This window comes from Enhydra lutris, unplaced genomic scaffold, assembly GCF_002288905.1.
Source record: "Enhydra lutris kenyoni isolate GAN:26980312 unplaced genomic scaffold, ASM228890v2 scaffoldscaffold14, whole genome shotgun sequence".
Taxonomy (NCBI): domain Eukaryota; kingdom Metazoa; phylum Chordata; class Mammalia; order Carnivora; family Mustelidae; genus Enhydra; species Enhydra lutris.
The window spans coordinates 11,325,114-11,343,760 of NW_019154098.1; the positions used below are offsets into that span (position 1 = coordinate 11,325,114).

The window sequence follows — 18,647 nt, forward strand, 5'->3', positions numbered from 1 at the left end:
CTCGATCTCATAACCCAGAGATCATGACCTGAGCTGAAACCAAGAGTCAGACGCTTAACAGATTGAGCCGTCCAGGTGCCCCCTTTACTTGTGTGTTTTCATTTCTGTTTCTGTGTTTTTGATTTGCATTTTAGAGAAGACTTGTTGCCCTCTCTGTGGAAGGGGCAAGGACAGGGAGTCAAGAAGAACCCAAGGTAGAGAAGCTAGTTCCAGACCACTGTACAGCATTCCATGGAATAGAGATGCTGAAGCTGGGTCTTTATGATGCGGGCGTTCTTCCATTTTTGCAAATATACCTACTGCGTTCGTAGCTACTCTTTGTTACTATTTGTTACCTGGACTAGGCTGTGCTGAAAACCCCCTCCACTTCTAAGATTCCCTATCCTATTGACTTTTTTTTTTTAAGAACTTAAATTTTTAATCCTTTCTTTACAGGTTACCTAGACCACTTTTTTTTTTTAGACCACTTTTTTTTTAAAGGTTTTATTTATTTATTTATTTATTTGACAGAGAGATCACAAGTAGGCAGAGAGGCAGGCAGAGAGAGAGGGGGAAGCAGGCTCCCTGCCGAGCAGAGAGCCCGATGTGGGGCTCGATCCCAGGACACTGAGATCATGACCTGAGCCAAAGGGAGAGGCTTAACCCACTGAGCCACCCAGGTGCCCCCTAGACCACTTTTGATTAAGAAAACTATAGAAAGTTAGTAACTGCCCCAGGCAGGCCGAGGCACATGTGAGTTTTCCAGAGTCCTGCTCTGCACGGTGTCTGAGTCGCAGCCCCGCTCACACTCGCTGGAATCCGTGGTGGCAGAATTTAGTCCCCAGTTTGCTTCTCCCCGTATTTCTTTGTAAACTCTTCAGCGTTCTTACAGAATTTTTTATGGTCCTTGGAGTTTTCTTCAGCTAGATCAGCTTGAAGTGGGTGCTTGGGCTGGGGGTCGCTTTTTTGGAGGGCTATGAGGGACTGGATTACTCGGTCAGCTCAGGTTGCTGGATTCCAGTTCCAATTCTCAGCACTACCGCCGGACAGACCTGCCCCTTTTTATCCATGTTCTGGTGATAGATCTTCGTTTTCAATGAGATCTTCCGTGGTTTAAATGGGTACTCTACTGGAAAGTGGATTTTCATTCCAACCTCATGTGGAGGGTTGTCAGGAACAAGCCCTTGCCAAGTCACTAAATTACCCTCATCAACCTGGAAGTTTTTCATTCCACATTTGCAGATTTCTTCAAGCTCCTTCATCAGCCTCCTGCCGGCCACCATCTTGGATCTGGTGCTGCTGTTTTCCCATTGATTACATAGATGTATTTTATATGTTATTTAATTATTTGAGAGAGAGAGAAAGAGCACAAATGGTGGGGAGGGGCAGAGGGAGAGGGAGAAGCGGACTACCCGCTAAGCAGGGAGCCTGCTGTGGGGCTCAATCCCAGGACCCCAAGATCATAACCGGAGCCGAAGGCTTCCGGTGGCTTCCCTAACTGAGCCACCCAGGCGTCCCCTATTGATTATACTTCAATATGCTTTGATTAGTAGACTGTGGCAGAAAAGAGGGTGTGTGAGTTCTGAGCCTTGGTTGGAAAAGGTCTTGCAAGCTTCCTCTCTTGCTCACCCCAGAACCTCGATGCTAAGTCAACAAACCTAGACTAACTGGCCAGACAAGGGACAACTACACAAAACAGAGATCAGTGATTCTGGCTGACCTGGGAGATGACCACAAGTACATGAGGGAACCCAGCTAAGATCAGAGGGAAAGAGCCTGGCCGATTTTAGCCAAATTGCCAATCTACAGAGTTAAGGGCCAAATGGTTTTGGTTAATGTTTAAGCCACTAAGTTTTGGGGTGCTCCGTTATACAGCAAAGCCTAGCTAATATATTCCCTCTGATCCTGGGATCTTTACCTATGCTGTTCTCTTTGCTTAAAACACTTCCCTCTTTCTTTGCCTAGTTAACGCTTATTCATTACTGCTCAGAAGAGTTTTCCCTGATCTGGATTAGTTTGAATCCCTCCATTTTAGGTTTGCATTGCATTTTATACCCCTTTGATAGCACTGCAGTAGTTGCTGTCTTATATTTATCTGTGTGTAGCATTGAATTATCGTCTTTCCTTCTCCAAGGCTAGACCATAAGCTCCATGAGTCCAGGAACAGCATCTGTATTGCTCACCAGAACGTTCTAGCACCTAGTGCAGTTCCAAGCATAAAGTAGGTGCTTACCAAACATTGGTTGAATGAAAGATTATGTTATAGCTCTGGAGGAAACAAGCCTTTGGGGGTTCTTCTTTAAAATAACCCTCCCACCAGTCCTCTCCTCCCACTCTCAGGGGAATTAACTGCATGAGAATGTGCTTTGCAATTTTTAAAGGACTGTACAATTGTTAGTTCTTAATTGTTAGTGTTATTATTCTGGGATTGCAACAGCTGGCTTTGGGGGAATCCTTTCTTTCTCGTTCCCCTCAAATGGCCCCAGGCAGTTTCCTAGCAGCTATGATTGTGGCTGGATAAGCAACTTACAGGCTGAGAATCTTGCCTAGAGTTAAAAGTTGGATGTGTAAATATCTCTGTTGCTGTGACCTAGCAAATAAAGCTCCAGGCTGGTTAATTGCAGAACTTGGTGGTAATGATACCGATGCTGAGTTCAATTAAGGACTATTTACAAAACCACTGCGGGAGGATTTTCCACTTTTTCTGAAACAGTAGGCAGGGACTAAAGGGACCTGCTATCTTACAGTATAAACCAACGGCTTGGATACACCATAAACTCCTTAGATCTGTATCTGCAAACTCCATGACATACTTGGATCCCCAGAGCTCAGTTTGCAAGAGGAGAGCATGAAATTAACAGCTGAATCACTCAAAGACAGATCCTCTGTGTGCAACTTTTCTGAGCCTCAGTTTCTTCATCTGTAAAATGTACAGTATGAACAGTCTGCCCTCATAAGTTTGCTTGGAGATTACATGAGATGATCATTGGAAAGTGCCATTAGAATCAACAGAACTCTATGCCAGTCCCAGGCCTAGAGAAAGCACTCAACACATTTTAGCTACTGGCTATTATCATTTAATACTCTTCCTAATACACATAGTTGCTTCCACTCTGCACAGTGTACCAGCTTCAGAAACCTGCCCTGAAATCCTCCTTGCCCAACTTGGCCTACTCAGGAACTGAGCAGGTTTTCTCACACAGCGAAAGAGGGGTGCTGTTTCCTAAGCATACAGACATTTATTCATGAGATGTGGGTTAAGTGCACACTGTATGCTCGCGCTCTGATAGGTGCGAGCGGTACAGAGGCAAAAAAGAGAGTCCCTGTCCTCGGTTTGCAGGAGAGAGATGAGGCGTACGGCAGTAAAGGCTCCACCAGGACTGATCCCTGGACGTTATGGGAACGCAGATGAGAAGCCACCCCAAAAGGTCAGGGAAGGCTTCCTCTGGGCCACGTGGGGTTCTCAAGAGGAGTAGCGGGTGAAGTCCTTATTAATGTCCCACAAATCGGAAGAGAACCTTACTTCCTTAAGAGATTGTCGCAATGACCCATTTTTCTGACCCTTTTATCGTAAATCTCCATTATAGCTGGAAACAGAGCTTTTAAAATTAATAACCTAATGATGGAAAGCATTTTCCAGGATGCTTATCATCTCTGGAGGAAATGCCATTGGATGCTTATCTTATAGGAAGACCCTTTCAAGTTTAGCTATTACCAAAAGGGTGGGTTTTTTTGTTTTGTTTTCTGTTGGTTGGTTGGTTTGTTAATAGTATGATAACAAAGACCTCATTGCCTCTCACATTCGCGGGACCTGGGCTCAAGCAGCAGCTCTAGGATTGACAATGACTAGGTAGAGTAGAGTGACCAGGTTTTCAGGGAGAAACACCGCCATGGGCATTAGGAAATTCAGATTCTGTCCCTGACCATGCTGACTGGGTGTGTGTGGCCCTGCTCCATTACAGCGTCTCGGTGAATTGGTGAGTATAAACTGGGAAGGTATGACGGGTGCTCCCGACTCTGGGAGGCAAGCCTTCCATCTGCCCTTCTTCCCTGGCTCCTTCTCTTGTCCCTCCAACCGGAAAAACAAACAAAAATCCCCCCTGGGCTCCCCCTAAGCTTCACGTTAGTATTCCATCTCTCTTTCCTTCATGACTCAATAGCTTGAAAAATAAATTTTAAAATGTCAATGCCACCCTTTAGAAATAAAAACCTGAATATTTATTATGGTCAAGCACTTTTATGAGGCTTAATTCATTTCATCCTAATACTTTATGATGTGTATACTTTCATTATCCCCATTTTGTAGGACACTGAGGCTGGACAATTTAATTTGCTAGGCAGAATCACAGGGCTGGTAGGTGAATGAGAACTGAAACCCAGGCTACAAGGGTTCCTGGGTGGTTCAGTCAGGTAAGCATCCGACTCTTGCATTCATCTCAGGTCATGATCTCAGGTTCCTGGGATGGAGCCCCTGCGTCCAGCTCCATGCTCAGTGTGGAGTGTGGAGTCTGCTTGGTATTCTCTCTCCCTCTCCCTCTGCTCCTCCCACGTGTACTCTCTCTCCTATAAATAAGTAAATCTTAAAAAAAAATAGAAAAGAGAAAGAAAGAAACCCAGGCTACAGACTACAGTGCAGGTTCTTAAGCACCTGGCTTTGAGTGTTCATGTGTGCTGAACCCACCTTCCATTCTTTGCTTTCCTGCTCTCCCCACTCCCCAGAATGTTTTCTTCTTTGCACCAAGGATCTCTAGGCGGTCTGACTGTAGTGGACAGTTGTTAGGTTTTGGCGCCCACTATTTTGGTGCCCACTATCCATTTCCTTTTCCTAAAAGCAGGTGGTTTCCTTTAGAGTTACCTCTTCCCCACTGGCTCTTGTCATGTGGGGCTGGAATCAGGAGCCTTGCCTTCTCCTGCCTAAGGGACAGCAGAGTGAGGCAGGCTGGGATCTGAAAAATAAGCAGCAAGGTCAAGGAGGCTGGGAGAGTTTGGACTTCCATTTGGTCCAGCTGAGCGCTTGCCAACAAGTTCAGTAATTGAGATAAAAAAATTTTAATGCAATATTTTATAAAAGGAAAATTAATGCAAACATTCCAGGATGAATAAAATATCACACTTTTAAAGAGAGGGTCACTATGACTGAATTTTCCTTTCGCCTTTGGATTCAGGATGGCCTGACACAGCGTGGCGGGACATCACCCCTTTGCGGGGGCCCTCCCAGCCTCTCCCAAGCCCTTCACACCCGCCTCCCACTCTCTGTTCCACTAACACCAATGAATACCCATGCGTGTTGGGGTGCTATGTCTGCTCCTTGGTTCTCTGCATGAAAGCCCTTTCTCCTTCCACCTTCTTTGCTAATGAACTCTCCTCCTTTACCTCCTCTGCAGAATATCAGTTTTTTCATCCATAAAACAGGGATGATAAATAGTTCTTAAGCCATAACCTTGTTGTGGGCATTAAATGAGCATTAATATCCACATGGCACCTGACTCCAGGTGAGCACTCAGGACTCAAAGTCCACACCAACATCAGGATCATTCCGTGAGATGGTATTCTGCAGACATCCCTCTCACCACCTGAAGGTCAAGGTTGCTAATAGATGAAAAATTCACACCTAGATCCCCATCTGGGTTTCTGACCATCCAAATCTCACTTATTGACCCCTCCTCCTCCACTGTTCAGTAAATTTTGGTGTTTTATGAGGTTCTTGCTCAAACATCTCTTCTTTCTATCTACACCCCGCCCCAGGCCATGTCATAGATGCTCACAGTTTCAAGTGTTTCCTCTTGTCTGTGATACATCTGTGACATCCAGATCTTGAGGCCCAAATTTCTAGGTGTTCACTGGATGTCTTACCTGTATCTACATACCTTTATGAATATTACCAGTACAAACAACAGCAGAATGAAGGCTAACTAGTTACTCCACACAGAGCCAAGCACTTTATATGGAACATTTGATGTCATCCTCTCAAAACCTCCATTTTACAGAGAAAAGGCAAAACAAGAGAAAAAAAAAAAAAACCCAAACATCACAACAAAATAGAAGCTGAGGGAAGGGAAGAAAGTTGCCCAAGGCCACAAACCAGGGGAGTGGCAGAACCTGGATCTGGACACTATCAACCTGACTCCACCGTTGGGAGCAGGAGCTTCTGCTGAAGAAGACTGTCCAAAGTAGCACCTTTTAAGTGACATCCTGACATGAGGGAAAGATGATAGAGCAGTTGATCTCAACTAGAGAACATTCTGCAATGTCTGCTGTCATTTCTGTTGTCATAACTGGGGTATTGCTACTGGCATCCAGTGGGGAGAGACCAGGGATGTTGCTAATCTTCCTGCAAAGCTTGAGAAGCCCCGCAAAAAAAGAATGACCTGGTCCAATGTGCTAACATCAAGGATGAGAAACCCAGCATTTGAGAAGTCGGTATAAAACAAGACTGAGAAGCTAGTAAAGGGTGTTAGCTGATTAGGGGCTTTCTCACCAACTGTGCAGGAACCTCTGCCGCTGCTCTCCCACCACCCTCAAGCCCACCACCTCCCCCAATTCCAAGCAAAGCTGCAAACTCTTACCTACCGCCCACGCTGCCTTCCCAGCACAAGGCACAAACAGGAACTCAAACCTTCCTGGCCCATGCTCTCTGTCATGGTTAAAAATACCGCCCTCCTCCTTCCCCTCTTCCCGTGAGGTTAGCACCATTGTCCCCCTGCATGTTCTCCTCACCACCCCCCACTCTCTATTCAACCATCAGTCATTAAGCTGATGGCTGATGGTTTCTGGCTCCCAAAGTCCATCCTGCTCCTCCTCTCCTTTGCCGTTTGACTAACCTTGGGCCAAAATAGTGTCTCATGCCATTTCCTTCCCAGTTCAGTGAGGCTGAAGTCACTTGGTATTCATCCACAGTGGAATGAACTATTTTCACCCAGAGCATGAATGTCATGAGGGATTAAACTAGGGGGCCTTAAGAGCCCACCTAACTCCTAGTCAAGGAATCTGGGATCAGCTCACCAAGGAACTTGAGTCTGTCCTCGTCCCCTGACCCTCTGCTCTGGTGGACACGGTGGCTCCCCACTGGTCCAGGCCTCATCCCGCCGCCCCCCACCCCCGCGCCCCTCCTCATCCTCGGCACCTGTTCCACCAGTGCGCCTGCCCTCCCTCTTCACCCTCTCCTACTCTCCTGGGACCTTCCCATCAACCACAGATGCTCACTCACCCACCAGTCCTTACAGAATCCTCCCCTCACCTCCCACTAGCTAGACAGCCTTGTTTCTGAAAAGAGTCGTCTACACTTGCTTTCTCCCACTCACTCCTCAACCCACTGCAATCTGGCTTCCAATCCCTCCACTCCATTGGAACAGCTCTGGTAGGAGTTATCAGTCTTCTGATAGTCAAGTAAAATGCACACCTGTTTTCTGGTCCTTATCTGACTGGACTCTGCAGGGGCATTAGCGTGTTGGCCATTCCTAACTTCTAGAAGGAATTTCTTCCCTTACCCCTGGTTTTCCAGCCACTTCCCTTCTAGCTTCCTCCCTCTCAGTCTTCTTGGTGAGCACCTCCTCGTCGTCTGCCTACTGTGTCCCTCTGAGATCAATCCGGATCCCAGGAGCTTCTCAGTCCACACATTCCGCTTGAACGAATTCACCCCCAGCTTTAGCCACCAGGAGACGTGTATGGATGGGATGGTGGTTAAGAGTCGGAACTCCAAAGCTCCTCTGTGCACCGTTTGTCCTCGGGCCAGTTATGGAACACTCCTGGGCCTCAGTTTCCTCAACTGTAACACGGTGCACAGCTTTTCGGTCTCATTGCTTTCCGCGTCTGAACATGCACCATCTCCTCAGACCATGCTGAAACCTGAAGGGTTATATTATGTGCCTATGCTTTTGTTCCATTTTTGCTCAGGCACATAGGGGGTGCCTGGTGAATAACTCTGTGAATAAATGAATGAATGCTGTCCTGCATTGGATTCCTCCAGAAATAAACCTTGAGATAAGGAATTGGGTGCAGCTGGTTTATTTGGGAGATGATTGATCCCAGGGAAAATGAATGAGTGAGAAAGAGAGAAGAAAGAGACAAACGGCACAGACGGTGAATTAACAGGAGGGTCACTACTGGGGGCAAGTGGACCTGATTCCCCTGGGATCCCCTGAGGAACGGTGCTGAAAACAGATTAGCACTGTCTATGAACTAGGAAGCGGGCTTTGACCAGACACCCAATCTGTTCAGACCTATCTCAGACTTCGCAGCCTCCCAAACTGTGAGAAATGAATCTGTGTTGTTATAAGTCACCTTGTCTATATGGTAATCTGTTAGAGCAGTCCAAACTGAGTTAAGACTCCAACCCTCCCTCCCACCCCCGCTATGCTGATTCAGGAATCTTCTCCATGCTCTCTACAGCCCCAAGACACCCTGGGCATACCTCTGTGAGAGTCATCCTCTCCTTGCTTTCTAAATAGAACTTCCTGGTCTGCCTTTCTTGGAGAGCAATAATAGTTCATCTCTGCCAATCTAATGCCCAGAAGACGTGTGAGCACATTACAGGCACTTATCGAATGTCTTTTAATGAATTCAAGTTCACCATGCTCAGGGCCCCACTCAGAGTAAGTGGTCAATAAATGTAGGCTCCTTTCCTTTCCCTCCAAGTCGAAGAGTTCGCCATTTGACTTAGGAGAGCACTCCCTGAGCAAGCATATGATGTGATAAATATGTTCTTGAAATGAACAGAAGTGCTGGGGGACCACGAAGGAGGGAGCAATTAACTGGGACTGTCCCAATGAGACTGTGGTTACGTCATCTGCAGTCTTAATTACTTATAGCTTTAACTTTCCAGCACCATTAATAGAGCTGTCTACTGCTTCTTCCATTACCCCGGGCTTTCTCATTTGAGCAACTCTCCACCAAAGTGAAGATACAAGGAGCTCAGGGACAGAGTGAACCGGTTGCTCTAATCTTGATTGTCCCTTTCATTCATCTGACATGTCTCTGCTGAGGGTCTCTTTTGGGCCAGCACTCTTCTTGGCACTGGCATACCGGAGTGAGGGAGGCAAGCAGCAGCCTGCTCTAAGGCAGCGTACCCGCGCAGGGGGAGACACATGATAAATAGGCAGCCAACAGGACAAATTAAGCAGTGGCAGGGGCTCTCAAGCAGTGCAACAGGGCATGAGACGACGTGATGTGGGAGAGAGGTAGGGGTGGAAATAGGTGCTAAAGACAAGTAGATCAAATGGCCAGAGAAAGCCCCCTTTGAGGAGCTTACTTCTGAGCTGTGACCTGAGCCCCAAGAACAGCCAAGTGGAGATTCTTCCAGGCAGAGGGAATAGCAACTGCAAAGGGCCTGGGGCAGGCTCCTGGACTCCTGGTGCCAAGCCCAGAGTTTGTCTCACTGCTTCTGACCACTGAAAAAAGAGTTGCAGAAAAGAGACAAAGTTGGGTCTAAAACTGATATCTGGCCCTGACGTGGAATAGAGGGGCTGATACCCAATTTTCCATCCCTAGCAGGCTGATTTCAAGCTTCCGTTTTCACTCACTGGGCATGTTGCTCCCTCTTCAACGTCTGACTGGGTTTCAAAGGAATTTGAAAGACTTACAGCAAAGCTCCCAAGCTGCCTCCTCCAGGTAGAAACCCCTAAGTGTGGCATGCTTGTGGAAAACCACAGTGAATCATTCCCACTGGCTGCCCAGTCCTGGCCCGACTGGACAGAGATTTACTTTGCTTTTCTCAAACCTTGTGAAGCCTCTCCAGACTTTTAAAGAAACCCCCACAACATCCTGACTCCTGGCTTAAGAGCAAAATCCCAAGTTCCAAGAGGTTTGTTTCAGATTTCATCAGAAGGGGGTCCGCCACAGCCACCAACCTTTTCCTCTGCAGAGAGCAGTTTCTGATATCCTGCAAAGAAAAATAATCACTGGGTGATTAGGAAGAAAATGAAATTCGAAGGCTTTGTAAGCAGGCACAGATATGCACAGCACACACCCCATGAGTTAAAACCTTCCTTTCTCAGATGCCTCTCATGGCAATAAGAACAATCACCGCTATCATTTATTTGAGCACTTACAATGTGTCAGTCCCTGTCTAAACATTTGGTTTCCCAATCAAACGGATAAGAGTAGCATTACCACCTCATTTCACATTTGAGGAAGGGGAAGCTCAGAGAAGTTCTGCGACTTACCCAAGGTAACACAGCAAGGGGAAAAAAAGGCGAAGTCCGGATTCCAGCCGGCATCAAGAGTGTGAAATCCAGACTATTGCTGTCCCTATTCTCCTGACAGAGAAAATTCCTGCCCCCTCCCCCCCAAGTCCCTGGACAAAAATGAGGAAATCAGCAGAGAGGAAGCCGTGAAAGGGGGCAGCCAGGTAAAGTCATTTCTCTTATTGAAAACAGGGGACCCTGCCAGGAGATGGCAAGTTCATCCTCCACTGAACGGGGAGAGGACAAGGCCCTCTCCTGGTGTTGGGGCGGGGGGTGGGGGGCTCCGAAAAGCCCCTGCCAAGGGCAAGGTTTTGATCTGGGCACATCCCGGCCCTTCCACCTCTGGGCACCGAGGAGGCAGGGGCCGGCGGGGGCGCGAGGCGTGCGGCGCAGCGGGAGGACGCCGAGCCCGGCCTGGGGCAGCGCCGCCCCCGCGACCCCGAGTCCGCTGTGCCCACCGCCCCCCCGCCCCCTCCCCCCCGCCTGGTGCCGGCGGGCCAAGGGTTAAGCGAGGCGGGAGCCCCCGGCGCGGAGCGGCAGCCGGGCCGGGAATGCTTAGTCAGGATTCCGATTTCCTGTCGAACTGCTGGGATTTCCTGCAGCCCGCGCCCGCCGCCGCCGAGCGGGAGCGTCCGAACCGCCCGCGCCTCCGCGGCCTCCTCCCCTCGGCACATGGTCGCCCGCCCCTTCCTGCGCCGCGCTCGGCTCCCGCGCCTCGCCGCCGCCGCCGCCGCCGCCGCCGCCGCCGCCGCCGCGCCAGTGCCGCCCGCCCTCCCGGTCGCTCCTGGCCGCCGCCCGCCCTCCGTCCCCAGGGCCGCCGGCGCCCGGCTGAGGGCTGCGGCGCGCGGGAGCCATGGAATAATGCCCAGCGGCCCGCCCGGTCCCGGTGAGTTGCGGGGCGCCCTGGCTCGTCCGCGCCCCCCTGCCCGGCCCCCCGCGCCGGCCGCCTGCGGGCTGCGCCTCTGGGCTGGGCGCCTCGGGCATGGGGAGGGCGCCGGCCGCGGACCCCGGGGGGCCGCTCTGGGGGGCGCCGACACGGTGTGGGGGGGGGTGGGTCGGCCGGTGGCTCCGTGCGCCCTCCCGGGGAGGCGCCGGGACCCGCGGATGGGACGTCCTCCCGGCATTGTCTCTCCGGGCGACGGAGGAAAGTTCCCCGCGGTTCCTGGAAGGGCGGCGGGGCCCCGCATTGCCCGCCCCCCGCCCGGGCTCGGACGCCGCGCTGCCAGGCAGGCCCCAGGCCACTTGCTTTGGAAGCCAGTGAGACGAAACGAAAGCTGGGGCCAAGATTCCCAGTCGGGGCTTGGGGTTTGCTCACGGGAAGCCTGGAAAATGGTTTGTGTTTTTCCCGCTTGTACCATTTTGGGACCTGCTGCATTTTCTGAGAGCGACGAGAAGTTTTAAAGAAAAAAAAAAACTCGCTGGCGTTTGGTATCCTGCAGTTTTCGTACACCCTGAGAGTTCTCGGGCGTTCCTAGAGCGGTTTTTTTTAATAACTGGTCCTTCCACTAGCGCTGGGGGACCATCCCATCGTCAACGCGAGAGCTCAGCCTTACCTGCACTGATGGGAAAGAACAACAACTTTCTTCCACTTTTCCCGAAGACTCTATCAGGTTGTCTTGGCAAGATACTTGATTCTGGGGTGACAGCGGGGCCAGGGCTGCTGAGTACTTCTGGGATTGTAAAACGCCATTGAATATTGAGGCCAGTTTTATCTCTGTTGAACCCTTCACCCCAAGACTTTCCTGTTTTGCAGTTGGTGGTCCTGTTTCACAAAAAGATGCAGATATTTTGGCAAACAGCAAATCTCAACAGTTTAGAAAGAAAAAAGGATCTTCCATAACAACTGTTTCAGCCCCTTGTTGTTAGGCGTATGAGGCTGGGAGCTAGCTTACCCAAGTGGCACGGCCAGTCTTCAGACTCCCAGCCCAGTGCTCCTTTCACTATGGCAGTTTCTAGTCTGGTAGCAGGAGACCTTTGGAAATAGGTCTTACTTGCGTTATAACCTTTGTTGTTTTCGTGTCTTCTCTTGTTCTGTTTATCTATTACTGCTGCTGTTTTTGAGAAACGTGGTTATCTCAAAGTCGGTATTTTTAGAGAGCGGATTAAAAAAATTCCCTAACCTTTACTGTTGAGCCACCAAATGGATTTGAAGCCTAAAATGGGTGGCTTATTACATAGGGAATTACTTTTCTCTATCCCATTCTTTTGTGAAAAATAGAAACTCCTAAGTCCAAAAAAAGGGTGGTATCTTAGCACAAAATGTACCCTGCGATGTTCTCTGGACTTGATTTTCAGCCCTCCTGTATCTTGTGAGCAAAGCAGCCCATCTATTTTTCTCCTGATGAGAGCTCTGAATGGCTGGTTTTTCATTTTTAGTATGTGATAATGTCGGAGAGAAAGGACTTGTTCGCAGGCTTGCCATTTGGTGAAGGAAATTGAAATTCTCTCCACCTCTCACCAGCCACAGTGAGCCAGATTTTTGAAATCAGTCAGAGCCTTGCAGGCCCAAAAATGAATGTGTGCATCCAAATGGGGCCCTCCCTCGCCCCTCACGAGGATCCACCTCCCAGCTGGCATCTCCACGCAGCACCCACGGGACTGATGTCTGAAGGAGAAAGGGAACCTGTGTTACCTGGGACGGTGTGGTTCCTGCATTTTCCCTGTGGGTTCTCAGCTGTGTTTGGACTGGGTCCTGCCACCCCATCCTCATTTTCCCCTCTCTCATTTCCTCACACTTCTCTCCCAGTCACTATATCTGGCCTGGGCTCGCAAAGAAGTCTTTCCTGTAGGATGCACAGACGATCCCCACATAAGCAGTAGTGACAAGGACAGCTCACACTTACTGAGCACTTGCTCTGTGCCCTAGGCATGTCACCTGCTAAGAAGTCCTAAGGAGGAGAGGGAACTCCTTTGGGAGCCTTGCCCAGAAAGGATGCCACTTTTCAGATTCATCTGGAATTGACTCATTCTTTCATTCATCCAGTACATGTTTGCTAAGTGGCACCCCCGTGGGAGGTACCAGTCCTGCAAAGATGAACAGGACCCTGTATTCAAGGCCTTCTGTTTCCAGCCTCCTCCTTCGGTGTCAGCTTCACACTTGCTCTTTTGGTTAATCGGTGCAAGGAGCCCGTAGTGAGCACCTGCTCTGACCTAGCACTGGGTCAAGTCCTGAGGAGAAAGCAAGATAGGCCAGGCCTGCCCTCAGGGAGCTTGCATTCCAGTGGAGGGATTAGGCCAAGCCCAGAAGCACCGAGAGAAAGATTGTGATTCTTGTTCCTGAAATCCTGACCAAAGCAAAGTGGGGTGGGGGTGGAAATGGGGGTGGTCCTAGTTTTGCTAGGAAAAGGCCTCTCTGAGATTGAAAACTTGAGAAGAAACTGGCTGCGCCGAGAGGTTGCCGGGGAGGGCATTCCGGGCAGAGGGATCAAAATGTGCACCCTCCTTTGTGTGAAAGGGCTGGGTATGTTCCAGGGAGTGAGGGAAGTCGGGGCGGAGGGGTGAGTAAGGAGGTCGGAGTGGGCGGAGTGTAAGGGAGAGATGGGGAGAACGACCGAAGGTGAGGTTTCAGAGGGAGGCAGGTTCTAAGCCATGCTGGGGAGGTACCCCGCCCCCTCCGCCAAGTACAGAGGGAAGTGGGGCTGAGTTTAGGCTCTGGAGTGGGATCTGATTGACATTTTTGAGAGGTTACGTTTACTGCTTTATGAAGAGTTGATCACAGACAGCAGAGTGGAAGCAGGGAGACCAGTTGGGGGGCCCCTGCATGAATCCAGAAATGTTGGTGGCAGCTTTGACCGGTGGAGGTGGAGGGAAGTGGGTGTGACCTGGTTAGAACCTGAAGATAGACCTGATGAGACTTGGTGATGGATGAAATGGGGGTGAGGGCAGGGAGAGACTGAAGGATGACCCCTGGGTTCTGGCGTGAACCGCTGGCTGTCATTTGGGAAGATGGGGGAGAATAAAGGCAGGACACATTCTGGAGAGAATCAGGGTCCATACTGGCCATGCTAATATGGAGATGTCTAGGAGACATCCGGGTGGACACCTGGGACAGACATGACGGCATGTGACTTCAGACCTCAGAGGGTACCTCTGGACTAGAGACACTGATGTGGAAATGACCAGGCTGCAGAAGAGCCACCAAAGTGCTGGCCAGCACGCACCCTGCTGTTTTATTCCTCCTAGGGGCCTCCTGCCTGAGACGCTCTTTGTCTCTCTCAGGCTAACACCTACTCATCTTTGAAAACATACCCATGTCTTTACCTCGTTGAAGACGCCTCCAGCTCCCCCCGGCCCCCAGATCCCTGTGTCTACTTCCATGATAGGATTCAACCTAAGTTACCTTTTTATAGTGTCTTAATGTTTATGAAAAACTTGAAGCAGGCTCTGTCACATAGTAAGTGCTCAACCAATGATAGCTGCTATTATTATTGTTGTTGTTGTTGATGGGAGTGATGGAGAGGCATATAAATAAGAATTATATTGGATAAGTGTAATGATAAATTATGTATTAGTCTCCTCTTCCTGCTCTAATGACCACAAACTTAGTGGATTAAACAACACAAATTTATTCTCTTACCGTGCTGGAGGTCAGAAGTCTGAAATGAGTCTCACTGGGCCAAAATCATGGTGTTGGCAGGGCTTTGTTCTTTCTGGAACCTCTAGGGAAGCTTCCCTCCAAAAGGAACAGGGAAGACTCAGAAGAGAATACCCTAGGGAAGAATCTGTTTCCTTGCCTTTTCCAGCTTCTGGAGACTTCATACCTTGGCCTATGGTCTCCTTCCAGCTTCCAAGCCAGCAGTGTTGGTCCTTCTCACACTACCATCTCTCTGGCTCCCCTTCTGGCTCCCTTTTCCATTTCTAAGGGTGCTTTTGAGTATATCAGGCCACCTGTATAATCTAGAATGCTCTCCCTATTTTAAGGTCCAGAGATTAGCAATTTTAATCCCATCCCCACCCCCACCCCTAATTCCCTATTGCCACATACCCCAGGTAAACTAGCATTTTCGCGTGTCCTGGGGATTAGGATGTGGACATCTTTGGGGGCTGGTAAGGGAAGGTATTACGGGAGGAGTCCCGGGGTCAGGCTTTACTTGTATCTTCACCTCCTCTGGGATATTCATTCCTTCCTGTTCCTCCGTGCCCAGCTTTACATGAGAATGGCGTGAGGATTCATGTCACTGTGCTTTCTTTGCGCTGCAGGCCAAACTGTGCACTGCCAACACAGGGATACTAACTTTTCTCTCCCTGCCTCAGGGATAATTTAAGTTCAACCCCTGGGGGTGCCTGGGTGGCTCATTTGGTCAAGTGTCTGACTCTCGATTTCGGCTCAGGTCATGATCTCTTCTTGGGTTGTGAGATTGAGCCCCATGTTGGGCTCCGTACTGCGTGTGGAGCCTGCTTAAGAGTCTCTCTCTCGGGACCCTGGGTGGCCCAGTTGGTTAAGCCGCTGCCTTCAGCTCAGGTCATGATCCCAGGGTCCTGGGATCGAGTCCCGCATCGGGCTCCTTGCTCAGTGGGGAGCCTGCTTCTCTCTCTGCCTCTGCCTCTGCCTGCGGCTCTGCCTGCTTGTGTTCTCCTGCTGGCGATCTCTCTCTCTCTCTCTCTCTCTCTCTCTCTCTGACAAATAAATAAATAAATAAAATCTTTAAAAAAAAAAAAAAAAGAGTCTCTCTCTCCCTCTGCCCGCACCCCATTCGTGCTCTCAATCTCTGTCTCTAAAAAAAATTTAGAATTTTTTTTAAAAAATCCAACCCCTGAAAGCCCTCTCCTCACCCACCTACCCTGTATCCACTCCCAGGAAGGGCTGGGAGAGGCGCCTGGGTTGCCCAGTCAGTGAAGCGTCTGCCTTTGGCTCAGGTCATGATCCCAGGGTCCTGGGATCCAGCCCTACATCAGGCTCTCTGCTCAGCTTCTCCCTCTCACTCTCTCCCTGCTCATGCTCTCTGTCACTATCTGTCTGTCTCAAATAAATAAATAAAATCTCTTTAAAAAAGAAATGAGAAAGAAAGGAATGAGGAGTGTGACGTGTTGGTACTCTCTTTGAGTCTGCTGTGGCTGATTTCCTGTCACAGTGTGAATCCCAGTACCGTGTGTTCCTTTAATGCAGCTGGAACCTTGGTTTCAGAGCCTCAGCTAGTGTACCCAGCTTCAGCCGGCCCTGTTCCCAAAGCAGGCCACCAGCGTACTCAGGAGAGAGCGTGCGGTTCCATTAGGACAGATCCATTGAACCTCTAGTGGGAGAAGTAACTGGAGGGCCTGGCTTGGCAGAGCGCGGCAGGTGGCCCCATCTTCTCAAAGTCAGGGAAACACACCACGATGTGTTGTGAAGCCACATTGCACATTGTGAGGAGGTAATTAAGACCAGATTTCTAACATCCTCTGGGTTATTTGGAGAAAATGGGCGCCTGCGCCGGATGCTCTCCAGAAACAGCCGGCTTCCCGGACACCGTCAGCGTTTCGGAGAGCCGCATGAACTCTGCTGGCCACGGGCATGCTGGGTTGCATGGAGGCAGAGGTCTCCTCCTGCCTGAGCTTCCCCTGCCAGCTCTGTCCGTCCCCATCCTTGGAAATGCCACAAACTAACTCATCTTGTAATATTTTTGGCATTTCCTCTTCCTTTACGGCTTTAAGTCAGGAAATACGAAAGGCACCAAGTTAGAAAAACAGAAGGGAGAGTGGAGCTTGGGATCCCTCCTCTGGAGTCTGGTTACACTTGGGACAAAGAAGAGTGCGTGCCATCTGCGCTTCCACCCCGATGTGGTGGGGGCTCGGGCGGACCATGCGGGTGCAGATCCTCCTCCGTGGGCAGAGCAGGAAGGAGGGAGTTAAGACAACGCCTGCTGTGGCTTCTGGGGAATGGCTCGCATTTCCCTCATCAAGGCTAATTGTGAGTTTCCCCATGCACCTTCTGCCTTCGTGAGACTCCTCCTGGGTGCACACTACTGTGTGTGCGTTTGGTTCTAGTTTTGTACCGAAATAATTATCTTTGCAAGTAGAAACGCAGAAAGAGGGCTCAAGTAAAAATCCATGATATGTGCAACTTGCCCTTAGAAGGTTCAGAGAAAAAAATGACAGATGTTGTAAAAACTAGTACGAGTGAGGGGGAAGAGAAGGAAAAAGCCCGTGGAATGAAATGTTAACTCTGGGTAAGCTCAGGCAGAGGGCTTAAGGGGGCTCTTGGCACTGTTTCTCATTCTTGAAACTATTTCCAAGCCAAAAGCGTTTTGCAGATGGGAGGGGGGGGAAAGAGTGCTCAACTATGCCTTTGTAATTGGACCTTGACAGATACAGGCCAGTTCCACAGCAGGGTCAGTGGACAGGAAACCAGACGATTCTGAGGCCTGCTACTGACCCCACCTTTCCTTCTGCTCTCGCACTTTGTGTTCCCATCTGGGAGAATGTCAGAAAAGCTTCCCTCGTGAGGATTCTGTGAATGGCGTTATGACAGCCATCTTGTGTGGACGCGTGTCTGTTCACGTGGTGGCCTCTCCCTGAGACGGAGCGCCTCCAGCTGTCGTGCCAGCCCGAGCACATGGCAGGCACTGACCAGGATGCCGAGTCACGTGCCTTGGCTTCAGTTGCTCAGCCGTGTTGCTGTGCTCATTGAATTTTCTCATCATTGAGCTTTTATTTTCAGTGACTCTACATTTTCCTTCTAGAAAATGTCTTTGGTCGGTTCTCTTTCAGATCACCCCAGCCTTTAGTCTTTTTGTCGTGTTCTTTCTTTAGGACTTCTCTTCCTTACTTCATACCTTTGTTCTAAATGTACTGACATTGTCTTTGGAATTGCCCCATTATGCTCACCTGTCCTGGGTGGCCGAAGTGTCTCTGCAGAGTGGTTTTATGCTTCAGTAGGGGCTCCAAAGGTTTCCTGGATCCAGGACTAGTGGTAGCTCTAGGACCTGAGATGTTTAATGTGCAGGTTTGGGCTTTCCACCTATAACTAGGGCTTTGACGTTTGCACAGGAGCTTTCTCTCCCACCCAGATCCTGAGGCAGGTAAGATTACTTGCCACCATTTCTCTGCACTGAAAGGAGGAGGAGTTTAGGGCCTCTTTCATAGGAGGTTAGGGTCCCTATGGGGTCCTAGCTTTGTAGAGGGGTCTCAGCTCTCCTGACCTTCTGTAGACGCCAAGCGGAGACCAGCCAGCTTCACATATTCAGTCTTCTTTTTCAGACTAGGAAGAGGAAGGACATTTACAGGAAGGTAAAAATTGCCATTTTGAGAAAAGAAAACCAGAACCCCCCATATCAAAACAGCAGCAACAAAAAGATTTAATTCTGATCAGCAATCACGTACTGAGCACCTCTGTTTGCCCTGCAGAATGGGGTGGGGGCAAGTTGGGGCTGGGTCTTAAAATGCCTGTTTGTCTTCGTAACCCCCAGTGCAGAGCAGACCGCAAATGTTTGGGAAAAATGGAAGCAAACAAGAAAAGAAATTAATGTGGTTGAAGAAGACAGATGGTAATGCAGAGGACAGAATAAGATC

The 18,647-nt window shown here is 49.7% G+C and overlaps 1 protein-coding gene and 1 pseudogene across 2 annotated transcripts in view; one reads left to right on the forward strand and one right to left on the reverse strand.

Annotated features, from left to right (window-relative positions):
• Positions 1-813: 813 nt before the first annotated feature.
• On the reverse strand, positions 814-1,262 carry LOC111146826 (annotated as a pseudogene).
• Positions 1,263-11,028: 9,766 nt separating this feature from the next.
• The window catches only part of LOC111146849 (ArfGAP with SH3 domain, ankyrin repeat and PH domain 1), a 353,910-nt gene continuing 346,291 nt past the window's right edge, over positions 11,029-18,647 (forward strand). The window contains exon 1 of one of the 2 annotated variants that reach the window (XM_022502557.1): positions 11,029-11,046. The gene's annotated coding sequence lies outside the window, so the exon portion shown is untranslated. The remainder of the gene's footprint in view (positions 11,047-18,647) is intronic. The other variant, XM_022502555.1, reaches the window with a different exon arrangement.